This window comes from Corylus avellana, chromosome ca11 (assembly GCF_901000735.1).
Source record: "Corylus avellana chromosome ca11, CavTom2PMs-1.0".
Classification (NCBI taxonomy): domain Eukaryota; kingdom Viridiplantae; phylum Streptophyta; class Magnoliopsida; order Fagales; family Betulaceae; genus Corylus; species Corylus avellana.
The window spans coordinates 13,278,754-13,292,688 of NC_081551.1; positions in this window are offsets into that span (position 1 = coordinate 13,278,754).

Genomic DNA, 13,935 nt, shown 5'->3' on the forward strand with positions numbered 1-13,935 from the left:
GGGGTAGACATTTTTGTCTTTTTTCTTCTATTATTTTTGTTGTGTGTTTGTGTTAAAAAAAATAATAAAAAATAAATAAATAAAGAAAAAAGAAAAAAGCTATGTTGTTGATTGAGCATGATTATATCATAACTGTGATTTATATGTCATTGGTTTGTTGAACATCTTGAACACTGCATGTCATGAGAAATCTGAGTTGTTTGACTCATTTGTTGGATTAGAGAGACTTCACTTGTTTGAGTGTTTATCACATACACATTATCATAGGGTCTATAAGGTATGAGATTTGACTTAAGGAGTGTGTGTCTTGAGATTAGTAGGTTAATTTGGTGATGAAAACCTTGGCTTGAGAAAAAAAAAATCATTAGTTTCAGTTTCTCATTGAGTAATCAGACATCATGCCTCACTAAGCATTAACTGTTTGCTTAAAAAGATGAGAAATTCTATTTGATTGATTGTATGGCTAGTTCGGCTTCGTAGCACTTTTTGACTTGGGTCATTAAGCCCTTAGGAATATTTCTACATTTAGTGCCTAAAACCAACTGGTTTGGGAGTCACTGGCCCAACACACATTACATAGGTCAATTAGAAGCTTCAAGGAGTCCAGCATTGCACAACCTACATAAAAAAAAATATATTTGGACTTGTTGATTCAAGCCTTAGTTGTTTTCATCTGATTGCATTGCTATGAATTTTGGGGTACACAAGCTTTGAGAATAATTGAAACCTCCTGAATCTATGTTAGTATCACTTTACACTTATTGGAGCATGTGTTGTCTTAATTTTTCAGCTGTGAGTTGAGTGAATTTTGGATATCCTGATGATGTGATTGTTGTGTCCGCCTTGTTAAACCTGCTCATAATGTATGAATTTTGTGTTTGTGTGGAAATCCTTGTTTGTCAATAACATAGTGCCAAAAAATGTTTGTGGGTATCATTGCTGTTAAACCCTCACAAGACTTCACTTGTGCTCTAGGGATGCCTAAGGGTTTAAAAGGCTTGTTGAATGTGTTAAATGCAATCGTTTCTCCCACGACAGCGGATTTATGTTTCATTTTCTGTTATGTTTTCATTTTGTTTTGCTAAGGGACTAGCAAAATGTAAGTTTGGGGGTATTTGATGAGTGCTAAATGTCGCATATTTGGGTCCCGTAACTTATATTTGTTAAAACCTTAGCTCTATTATTTTCTGATGTTTTTGGTTCGTTTTGGTGTTTTAGTGTTTCACATCTCATTGAGAGAAAACTGCAGTCTTTGGTGTGGAAATGTGCAAAGAAATCGAAGAAGTGAAGAAGAAGCATTCTCTGGAAGTGCTCTAGAGCGCAGGGAGACTGCAATCGTGCGCACTCGCGCAATCACCCAGACGCACAGCGCCCAAGTGCTGCACCACAGTAGCCCTGAAGACCCGAGTGAGCTCGAGTGCACCCCGAGTGTGATCGAGTGCACTTACGCTGACCTGGCAGCGCCGAAACCTTAGACTTTTATTATTTATAGCATATTTTTCTATTGTAAACACACGTTGGGAGGCGCCGTTTAGGGCCTATTTCGACCTAGAGTTGTTCTTGAGCTTTTCTAACATTTTCCTTTGTAAGTTTTATGTTTGTTATGATTTCAATTGATTTGATTATGTCTTTTGTTGTCATGAGAGGCTAGAACCTTCAACTAAGGTTGAAGATTAAGCCTCACCATTGATTAGTTTTATGTTTTCATGTTTGTTCGTACAATTCCGACCTTAATGTAACGTATGTTCGTTTCAATTCAATTATGTGACAAAATTGTGTTTGATTATGCCAAAGTTGGATATTCATTGTGTTTCATCCAACGGATACATTGCATCTTTTGATTTACTTTGGATATCCATTGTCTTTTGTGCAAAGCATGGATACATTAGATCTTTTGAACTAAATTAGATATGCATTGTCTTTTGTCAAATGGATGGATTCATTGAATCTTTCAATAGGAACAATAGAACATGCATAGGGTTTAATTGTTTGTCGGATTTATGAACTAAGACATGAGAATATATGCTTTAATTTGGTGAGGTGGATTTTGAAAACCTTAGTACCTTTTTATCATTCCATTTAATCAGTTTTAATTTTAGTTTATTTTTATTTTGCATGACAAAAATCCCAAAATTCGAAACTCAGTAAAAATATAATTAGTTTAGATAAAAATTGATTTTTGCAACGCAATTCCCAATAAATCGACCTCTCACTTGCACACACTATATTGCACATGACTCATGCACTTGTGAATACAATTAAATTTGTACATCAGGATTTGATAGGCCATGTCTAGGGAAGACAGATTGTACTACACCCTAGTTTAGTGTAATTTAGGTAGACAGTTCATACCAACCAAAGATGGGTTACACTTATTCATTGATTGTATGTATGCTGTTAAGGAATTTGATAATTTATTCCTAGGGAAGACGGGTCGTACCGCATCTTAGTCGTTAGGTGGACAATCTGTGCCAGCCGAAGATAGATTATGCTTATTCTTTAATAAGGTAGTTTCTTGTTTATTTATAGCATGCATAGAATGAATTTCTGGATTAAATTTGATTAACCATTGTTGTGCAGATAGAGGTGAAGTCAATATCCTACACATTCTTTTATATTTAATTCTCTTTTAATTTCATGCACTTTAGTTACAAACCAAATCAATCACCCTTTGCATTAAGTTAATTTTAATTCTCATAAATTTGATAACAAAGCCCCTGCAGTCCTTGAGGTTCGACACCCTCTCTTTAGCCTATCCTACAAGGATTCATCCTATTGCGAGTGGTTATTTTTATTATTGATATATTTTTGCAAACAAAATCACCACATCAGCCGCTCTCATCCAATACATTCATCTTTTGAATAAATTTGCACAAGTTGGACATAGTGAAATAAATTCCATATGGAACATGATCTTTTGATTTTGTTTCACTAATTTTGTTTCTTTTCTGTCTTTGAGAATGTTGGAAATGGTGTCCAAAACTCGAAGATTGGATAATGTTTTAAATATTATGATAAAGGACAATAGAAATATACGGATATATTCTTGCATGACATATATGTGTGATTGTGTATTGTTCGATTATATATATGTAAGATCCCTAAGATGCGTTGTATTTGAGTGATGGTGTGTGTATCACATAAGATCATGCTCAAAGGTCCTTGCAACTTATAAAGTAATTGTTCGTAGTCGTAAATGGAATTTGGAACCCCATCGAGACTTTAACATATCGAACCTTAATGACTTGTCTTGGTTAGGAGAAGTAGGTAGGCTTCAGGTTGATATGTTGGGGTATTGGCAGGTTTTGGGCCATACACCGAACAGGACCCCATGAGTTATCATTCGTTTACTAATATTGTCTTAACAATGATGTACGTGCACATCAGCTTATAGTATTTACTCTAAATCTTGAGAAGTTCTTTGAACTTAGATGTGAAGTGTAGATTACTTTGATGTATTAAAAGAGTGAGACCTATTGGCCGTCGATCTAATCACGGTACGTTGGGTGATCGCATGTAGCATTGTGGGAACACTAATTTCAAGAAGGAATCCAAATCCTTTGTCTAAGCAAAGCGACAAGGAACATTCCCCTTGTTTTAGATTTAATGGGAAAGATTATCCTGAAGCTCAGGCTAGAGTATTTTAGTAGATATGATTGAAACTTATGCATGTAAGAGGTGAGAATATTTCAAATAAGGTACATAAGGATAATCATGAAGTTAAATTGGTGACTCAAGGAAATATGTAGTGAACAAAGTGACAGTATATAGACTTTGGTTCGACTACGGAATGGTTCTATGGAGGGGTAACATACATAATAAGTACGTCACGAGGATTAATTGATTAAGTCAAAAATATTCATTAGAGTGCAGTCACAGTTATGTAGTGGCTTTAATTATGATTAAATAGAGTCGTGTGATATGATCAATGTAGACATAGTCGCAGACCTATTAAGCTAATGATATTTTTTCCTTTGGGTCCCTCTTCCCTCTTTGAGCTGATGTAAATTGACTAGTATAAATATTGGGCCTCAGTTATATTTATGTGTATTACTTGGGATGTTTTGTTATATAAAACATAGGCCAAAGAGATTTATTAATCTAAAGGGCCAAGTTGGAAAAATTAGACTTAGGGAATTAAATAGAGCAATTGGACTCAGGATTTAATTCCTACGGGCTAAAGAATTAAATAAACTTTGGACTTTTTGGTTTTAATTCTTGTAGCTAGTAAGTAAACTTTGGGCCCAGGGGAATTAAATCTAAAGGGCTAAAGTTATGTCTAAGGAGCATTGGACTTGAGGATAAAACCCAAGCCCAAGTTCTAAACCAAGTGCTAGTCCCACATGGTTAAGAATCAGTTTTCTCCTGAGATCCCAGTAGTATAAATAGAGGTGCCAAAGAGAAGCAAAATACGACAATGAATTGAGTGTATAAACACATCAGACTTACAGAAGAATTGAAAAACTATTTTCTCACTGCCGAAAGTAATACACGGCTAAGGGAGATAGTTACTCTCTAGGTCTTTGCTTTTAGTTTTCTCTAGCCTCTTGAGAAAACAGTGTGAGCACACACTCACAGTCATATTCAGTCATCGAAGAGAAGATTTGATGGAAGAATTGAATCCTCAATCTTTGGAGAATCTTGAAGTTCTTAGAGAAATCCAAGAAGATGAAATTGTTCATCAAGATTGTTTTGAAGATTGACCACAAGTTCATCAAGAATGTGATGAATGTGAAGAACATGAAGAATGCAAAAAAAAATGGAATGAGTATAGACTCATACCAAAAGTTTGCAAGTTCACTGGAATAACAATGGCTTAGCCATACATCATGGGAAGAATGGTTGTACGTTCCTACGCCCCAATGCCTAAGAGAGGTCGAAGCTACATGTAAGTAACATTACTTTTATGTTTTTAGATCTAACCATGTTTATCTTGTTGGCAAAAGTTCTTGGGGATTGTAATTTTTAATCCGCAGCGAAAAAGAAAAAGGTTTTGAAATTTACGCAAACGATCACAACAAAAGTGTCCTTTAACAATTGGTATTTAACACAAAAAGATGAGTGCTAGAAATTTTGAAGCCCTAGGTTCAACTAGCGTATGGTCAATTTGAAAAATATGACCAATCAAAAACCTCATATAATTACCTAATTTACCTCACATTTAAAGTTAAGAAATAGCCTCAAATTAAGCTTAAAGCTACGTTTACTTCGACGTAAAATGGTTTCAAGAAAACAATTTCTGCATTTTACGGTGTTTACCTCGACATAAAATATTTTCTTTTTGATCGAAAACTCTTTTTAGCTGGGACCCACCCGGGACCCCGACGAGACCTGCATGAGACCCACCAAGGACTTTACCAGGACCCGCCTGGGACTTGCTTGGGACTTTACCTGGACCCAGCCGGGACTTGCCTGGGACCTGGCTGAGGCCTGCCCAGGACATGACCGGGAATTGACCGGGACGCGCCTGAGACATGACAGGGATCAGACCTGGACCCACCCCGGACTTCCTCGGGACTCCGCCGGGACCTACATGGGACTTGATTGGGACCTGCCCAGGAGCCCATCAGGACCCAACCAAGACTTGACCGAGACCCGCCTGTGACTTGACCAGACCTACCCAGGACCCACCCAGGACTTGCCCGGGACCCCACTGGGACCCGCCAATGACTTGACCGGGATTAGACCGAACCTGCCTGAGACCACGCCGGGTCTAGCTCGGGACTTGACCGGGACCCCCCCGGGATTTGCACGGGACCCGACCCGCCTCGGACTTGATAGGGTCCTGGGTGGGTCCCGGTTATGTCCCGATGAAGTCCTGGGCATGTCCTAGGCAAGTCCCGTGCGGGTCCCGGTCAAGTCCTAGGCGAGTCCCGATCAAGTCCCGAACGGTTCCCGAGCAGGTCCCGGACAAGTCCTAGTCAAGTCCCGGTCAAGTGTCGGGCGGGTCCCGGTAAAGTCCTAGGGCGGGCCGGGGTAGGTCCCGAGTGGGTCTCGACGAGTTCCTAGACAAGTCCCAGGCGGGTCCCGATCAAGTCCTGAGCGAGTCTCTGTGGGGTCCCGGGTAGGTCCCGGCAAGGACCTTATTGGAAAAAATAGATATTAAAAAATATATATATATATATATATTTTGCCCATGCGCGCGGTAAATGCCGCAAAATGTTTTTGGTAGAAAATATTTTCCAAAAAAATGACTTCCTTGAAAATATTTTCCGACGGAAACCATTTTACATCGAAGTAAACGAAGCCTAAATGTGCACAAGAGAGTAAGCACATGCAAAATGTACCACATAAACTCAAGCTTTAAGTAACCACAAAAACAACTCCATTGAAACAAATTTTCATCTCATGCATATTAAGAACATTTCAAGACGCAAGGAATGAAATCCATAAAGACAACATGAGAAAAGAATGGACTATCAAGGTGCATAAGAGAATATAAATGGACAACATTTGTCTTTTTGAATTTTTCACAAATAGAAATGCACACAAACGAAAACAAATGGAAAACAAATATAACAATAAAAAAAAAATGGAATGCAAAAAGAAAAACAACATACTCTAGGATATGCAAAGATATGCAAGACAACCAATCCTAGGCATGTTATTGACCCACCTAACATATAGTGGGATCACTACTACTCCCCCTCAAAGGATGAATGGTATCATCCTTCCTAACCCACATTTGAGAAGTCTTAGGTCTAGACTTATGACTTTGCTCAAACTTATTTAGCCTAGATAGTACTTTTCTCATCATCATGACCAAACCCTCACTTTCGTTCATCATCATGACCAAACCCTCACTTTCTTTCCTAGAGTAGGAATTTTCATCTTTATGCACATGAGGTTTCAAAATAAAACAGTTGGGTCGAGTGTGACCAACATTTTTCACAATGATGACATATAGGGACAAACTTTTGAGAAAGTAATTTCTTAGGGGGATGCACGACTCTAGGCTTAGGGTAAGATGCATGAGGCTCAATGTAAATTTTCTTACCTATCTTACCTTGGAGAGTCGGAGCAACTGCTTGCTTTCCTTCACTTGAAGATTCTTCTACTTTTGTTGGTTTAACAAAAACAGTCTTTGAAGTAGAAGCAAGGTTAGAAGACAAAGAGGTAGTTTTATCAAATCCTAAACTAGATCTATCTCTAGAACGCTTCTAAACTTGCAACATTTTATTAAGCTTTTCACTAGAAAATTTACTCAAGTGATTTCTAGATTCAACCAGATCATTTCGAAGGGATTTACTCTTAGCAATTAACACATGGTTTTTAGATTTAAGAGTATTACAAACAGCATGTGAATCACTCAATGATTTTGACAGATTATCCCTTTCAAACTCAAGATTCTTAACATCCTTAACAATTTTGAAATTAGTATTTCAAATCAATGAAAATTTTTCCATTAAATTGTCAAAAGAGTTTTGAAGATCACTAACCCTTTTTTATTTATTATCAGATGTATACTGTACATCTGATTGTTTAGAATCATCAAGATCATAAGATGCAGCAAACGCTAAATAATTAGCATTTTCATCTAGGCTTGTTACTCTTGAGATTAGCACAATCCTTGCGCACGCGATCATAGCCAAAACACTCATAACATTTTGGACTGTGTGGGTCTCTTTCATTTCTTCCCTGAGTGCTCTCTTTTTGTTTTCTAAATCTCTTGGAAATTCTATGTTCATTTCTATAAAACCTTCTAGCTATTAAGGCAAGTTCCTCATCATCTAGTGATTCCTCATTAGATAACTCATTAGAATTTTTCCTAAGAGTTCTAAGCACAAGATCCTTATTTTTCTTAGGTTGAGACAAGAAAAACTCATAAGTTTGAAGAGAACCAACTAACTCTTTTATCATCATGGTTTCAAGATCAGTGTATGACTCAATAGCAATAGCCTTCATTTTGAATCTTTCAGGAAGTGATCACATAACCGTCCTAATCAGCTTAGTGTCAGATATTTTCTTTCTTAGATTTATCATGGAATTTCTAATTTCACAAAGTTTACCAAAAAAATCATTGAATTTCTCATCCTCTAACATTTTAATATCCTCAAACTGAGAAACTAACATTTGAAGTTTTAAAGCTTTAACAAGATTAGTTCCTTCATAAGTAGTTTCTAGGATCTCCCATGCATCTTTGGCAATATCACAATTTGAAATTCTAGAGAACTTAGTTTTATGAAATTGCCAAGCATAGAGAATTCATAACTTTGTCATTCGCCAGACGCGTTTGTTTTTCTACATTAGACCATTCGGCTGTCGCTTATGTGGAGCCTTAAATCCAGATTGACAGACCAAGCGTCTGTGGACTTTGAGAAAAATCTCATACGGGACTTCTAATAGCTGTAATTTGATCAATCAAAATTAAGCACAGTGTTAAGGGTTTGAGACATCTTAGACATGAAACAAAGATCGCACTCAGTAATTTAATCCTTCATGGAGTGAACCTGCTTTGATACCAATTGCAAAAACGCTTAGTAGGTAAATATCACACAATATACGGAATTAACTGATATTTAACAAAAAGCAAACAATCACGAAAATAAGCAAAATCAAACACAAGGATTTTGATGACAAAAATGAAACCTTTTAGAAAGCGTTCTAAAAGTAAAACCTCTCCGGGATAGCCAAATCCAGGAAATCACTATTAGAAAGATGTTCAGAGATTACAGATACTAGGAACACTTACAACCCTATGCAAGTCCTTGACTCTGAAAGATTGACAAGCCTCCAACTCGTCTTCTTGCTCACAATCTTCTTCAACGTGATTCTCCTTTACCGGACTCTTCCGATAAACTTCTCAATGAAACAATCAAACTAACATAATCCTCTAAGAGGAACAATTAGGCGCGCAACATATGATCACTCAAGCACAACCTCTCACAAACTCAAGCATAGAATCTCATACTCCTCTATCTCTGTAAAGATGTATATATATGAGCACATGAAACCCTAGGCATGTCACACACGATTAAAACATAATCAAATACGTGGCGTCCAGACGGGGGAAGTGCCCATCTGAACGGCGACGTACGAGTCTGGACAGCCACTGTGTTGGAGTCTCGGGTTTCCACGCCCGGATGGGCTATCTTCCCATCCAGACGGCCTTGCCTTGTGGATGAGTCTAGGTGCTTTAGAACTTCCATTTTGATCACCAAATTAGCCAACACTAGAACTAAGAGCGGCAATATTTGATGACCGCAAGCAAATCTTCGTCCTTTCCATATTTTCAATGTCAATGCTATCGCAAGGTGACAGCAACCAAATCTTCGTCCTTTCCATAAGCTTACATGTGCATTATGCAGCCGCTACTCTTTGAATCATCCAATCTGTTTGAGTCTCTAAATCTTCAGATGAGGTACAGTAAACGTCTCTTCTTTTGTACCAATTTTCTGATGTTGGTGACGTTGTCACTATAGATCCCAAATTTTGTGTTGAAAGCCTACGACGTTCCATTGGGGCTTCCCACTGAATGCTGCGTGCAACAGAACCTTTCCCAGATCATGGATAAGTACATGTAGTGAGGTGAAGGCTAACAAAACTCTAATTGACGACATGGGCTACCAAAGGTTTCTATTTATTTATTTATTTTTTTTTTAAGGCAGTGTCCATGAGACGATGACTAGAGTCCTAGACCAAGAATACCAAATGAGCCAGATGCAAAATAACAACCGGCCGACAATCGATTACAAAACGGAAGGAAGAGGGGATGTTATGGGTATTATGGACCTCTCACCCAAAATAAAATGAGCAGGAGAAAGAAAAAAAAAAATTATATATATATATATATATATATATATATTAGATTCCACAGGAGCCAATAATGATGAACCATGAAGAAAATAAGAAATGAAATAAAATAAATGTGGTTTGGTATATGAAATAAACAAATTTAGAGAATGTTTAGGATTGTGTTTGTAAATAAAGCTTTTAAAGTCAAAACGAGCTTTTTAGCAAAACTTTTATTTTTAAACTTTTGTCAAAAGTGTTTTTTTCAAATTTTATGGTAAAAATTCAAATAAGTATTTTTGAAATATTTTACTAAACATGCCAACTTTTTGTTTAAGCTCCCTAACCCAATCTCAAACAGATTTTTAGTAATAATCAGTAATATTAGTGAAAACTTAAATTATTTTTATCATGTTATGTATATCTTGTTCGTATGGAAAATGTACGAAACGCTGTTGGGCTCTTCGACCGATCTTTGGACTTGGAGTGTATGTAGACAACTAAACTGCACTAGTTTCTTGCCTCTAAAAGCCCTACACCTCTGCTCTTTCTTTTCTATGAAGAAATTTTGTATGAACAAATAAAATGAAGACAATTTTTTTTTAACCAGCACGTAGCTAAAGAATTATATTAAGGCGGCCTTAAAACTTGAACCTTTCCAGTGTTATGCCAGTAAACCAACCCTAATTAAGGTAAAATATGAGGGCAATAGTTCGGACCAACCTCTAACGTGAAATAGGCACAAGAAAAGAGCAATTAATGGTTTGGACCATGCAATTACCTACATTTGAGGCAAAATAGGCACAGGAAAACTACCTACAAATGAAAGTCAACCCTTTAGGCGAAATAGGCACAAGAAAGAGCCATAAAGCAATAGTTCGGTTACAAATGAAAATCAACCCCATAGGTGAAAAATAGGCGCAAGAAGTTGGGATCAACCTACAAATGAAAACTACCCCTTAAACGAAATGGGCACAAGAAAAGAGCATTGGTTTCGGACTATGCAATTACCTACAAATGAAAACAAACCCTTTAGGCCAAATAGACACAAGAAAAGAGCAATACAGCAATTAATACCTCGAACCAAGTTGCAAATGAAAATCAACCCCTTAGGTGAAATAGGCACAAGGGAAAACAACTCATAATTATTATTATTATTATTATTAAGAGATCACTAACACTGGGAAAAAGAAACCTGTTTATGGAGTACGGATGTGTTTTATACAACATATCATTCAATGAATCTCAAGGAGTCGAAAAATAATAAAAATAGGTAAGAAAAAAGATAATAAGACAAATAAAATCATACAAACACAAAGCTTACGGAGAACTTGAAAATCAAGAACTTGAATTATATAAAAATTTCAGATTATTTTTGTCTTTTTTCTAGTTTTACCGAAGATATTGACAATTTTTTAGTAATTTGTAACAGTATTTACACTTTTCCCGAAAAAAACGACATATCAAGAAGCACAAGGTTGATATGAGATCGACCACTCAAACTTTAAATATTTCTACAGCGTGATCGAGGGTGGTCCTTTGGGCTGCTAAGAAATTTGTTTATGATGAAGGCGGCAATAAAAAGTTGGTTGGAATTTAGAAGCTTACGTTTGCCTAGGCACTACGTCGTCGTCGTATGGCTTAAAAATTTTAACTTTAAATCTAAACCATTGTTATTTCATTTTCTTTTACGGTATAGAACCCGGATCGTTTTTGTAGAAGGAAACGCAAATGTAAACTTACAAATTAAATGCCAGTGGATGGACACCAAAATCACTAGCGGAACATCAAGAGAACAAGAATGCATAGGGACCTCTTATTGAATTATGAAATTAAATAGAACGAAGCTGCATTAACACAAAATATATAGGGAAACGTCTATATACCTCCCTCAACTTACTACTCAATTGATAATGTCTTCTCTAAACTACCAAAAAAATTGACAATGTTCTCCATAAGGCTAACAAAAAGACAAAAATGACCCTAAAAAAACCAAATTTTTAAAAAATAAAATTTATACTCCCATTTTTAATTTTTCTTTTAAAAATTTTAGTTTTAGTTTTTTTTTTTTTTTTTAATTTTTAATTTATTAAGGTATTTTGGTCATTAGGGGGGATATTGACAATTTTTTATAGGGACATTGTTATAATTGAAAATTTAGGGGGACATTGTTAATTTTTTTTTTTTTTTTTTTGATATGTTCACACAAGGGAAGGAGGAGGGGGATTTTAACTAGTGACCTTTGCTTCATGAAGCATGGTTCACAGCCGATTGAGCTACCCATTAGGAACATGAGGCATTGTTAATTGAGTGGTAGTTTGAAAGGGGTATGTAGACTTTCCTCTATATTTAATTCAGCCAGAATATCCAACCCCTCTGTTTGTTTGTTTATATATATATATATATATATATATATATATTATTAACTTTTACTAATTGTATTTAATTTTTATTATCAGTGACGCATGTCACAATATGCCTTGGGGGTGGTTGGCCACCCCCAAACTGGCCATGGGGATGGCTCTAGCTACCCTTTTTTTTTAGTCTTTACGTTATTAGTATTTTTTTATTTATCTCCCTCCCCCCTCCTTTCTACTCCCTTCTTCCTTCCTCCCCCTCCCCTTGCCTCTTTGGAGGTCTTTCTATCCGCCTCTTTTTAGGCCCTACTTTGCGTCATCAGAAGCGTTATTCGCCTCTTTTGAGGCCCTATCCCACAAATCAAATCTCTCACCATAGTCAACACCGGTTTTCCACCATCTTTATTGTGTCTCTCGTCGAATCTGTCAAGTTTTTGCAGCTTGAAATCTTTCAATGATAGATCTATTTTCCTATGTCAGACCCAACATGACACACGCCTCCCCACCAACCACCACATGCCTTGCCGTCCGCCGATGTTTTCTATTCTGTGGGTTTTGTTTCTGTTTTATTTTCTCATGTATTTTTTTCTCTTTCTTTGTGTTTCATTTTTTTGGTTTGTTTGACTTCTCTCTAGATTTGATTTCATTAGCGATCTATGCGGTGAAGGTTTAGTCATTTTCTATGGTTTTGTTTATACGAATCCTTAAGAGTAACGGCATTGGGTTTTTTGTCTGTCTTTTGTTTTCTTCTAGTTCTTTTCTAGGAGTAAATCATTGATCAATGCGAAAGAGTTTTTAGGCATATAGAAGAATTGTCACTATGGTAGAGATAGTAAAGGGGATTGCATTTGGAAATGCACTTGAAGCGGAGATGAAAACGCCTAAAAATCAATGACCGGGCATCAACTAGAGACGTGATTCGCCAAAATTTGTTGCAAATCCATAACTGATGGGGACAGATATTCAAAGATATTTTTTTCTTGTAATAGTTCGAGAGGCTATTGTGTGTCTCAGGTAGTGTTTACATTGTGGAGGTTCCAAATTGTATCTTTGGCACAATACTGAGGGAGCATTTTTCCCTATTTGATTGTTATATCAATGAAGAGATATCGTTCAAAAAAGTTATTAATTCTTTTATATTTTTAAAATTTTTAATTTTACTCATTGCCACATGTCAGTTTATTATTTGGTTGACGTGGACTTTTGTCAATTTTTTTAATAGAAGTTGGACGGGAGTACTAACTTTATTTTAATCAATAAGCAAAATACTATATGCGATATAAAATAAAACCTAGGTAGGAAAAAATAAAGTAGTTAAACCACATGAGTTAAAGGGTGTTTAACCCTAAGTTAAATCACATTTTTTGAATAACTAGAGTAAATCTAAGAAATTATAGCATAGATAAATCTCCAAATGTCGAATTAAAAAACGAGTCATCAAAATAAATTACAAGATTATAAACCAAATCTTACTGTCTCAAAATATTATCAAAGCCTACCCTTAACAAGATAAAGTATGTAAATAATCTTAATCACGCCTTGGCAAGTAGCTTCGTCAGCATCCCACATGTACTTGATCCACATTGGGTCTAATTCCTAAAAAATGATTAGATCAAGTCCTTCAAAACAATCAAATGCTTTTCGGGATCAATCTTCAGCTACCTATAATCAACACATGTTCCTAAGTGTAAGTCCACGACTTAGTGAGTATAAATGTAAATGAAGTACACGTTATTACTTGGTGAACTCAGTTATTTATAGATTACATGCAACAGTACGAGGTTACAATTTTTTTTTTTTTCTTTTGAGAAAATGAGATCACAATTTTTGATAATATTGTCATGAG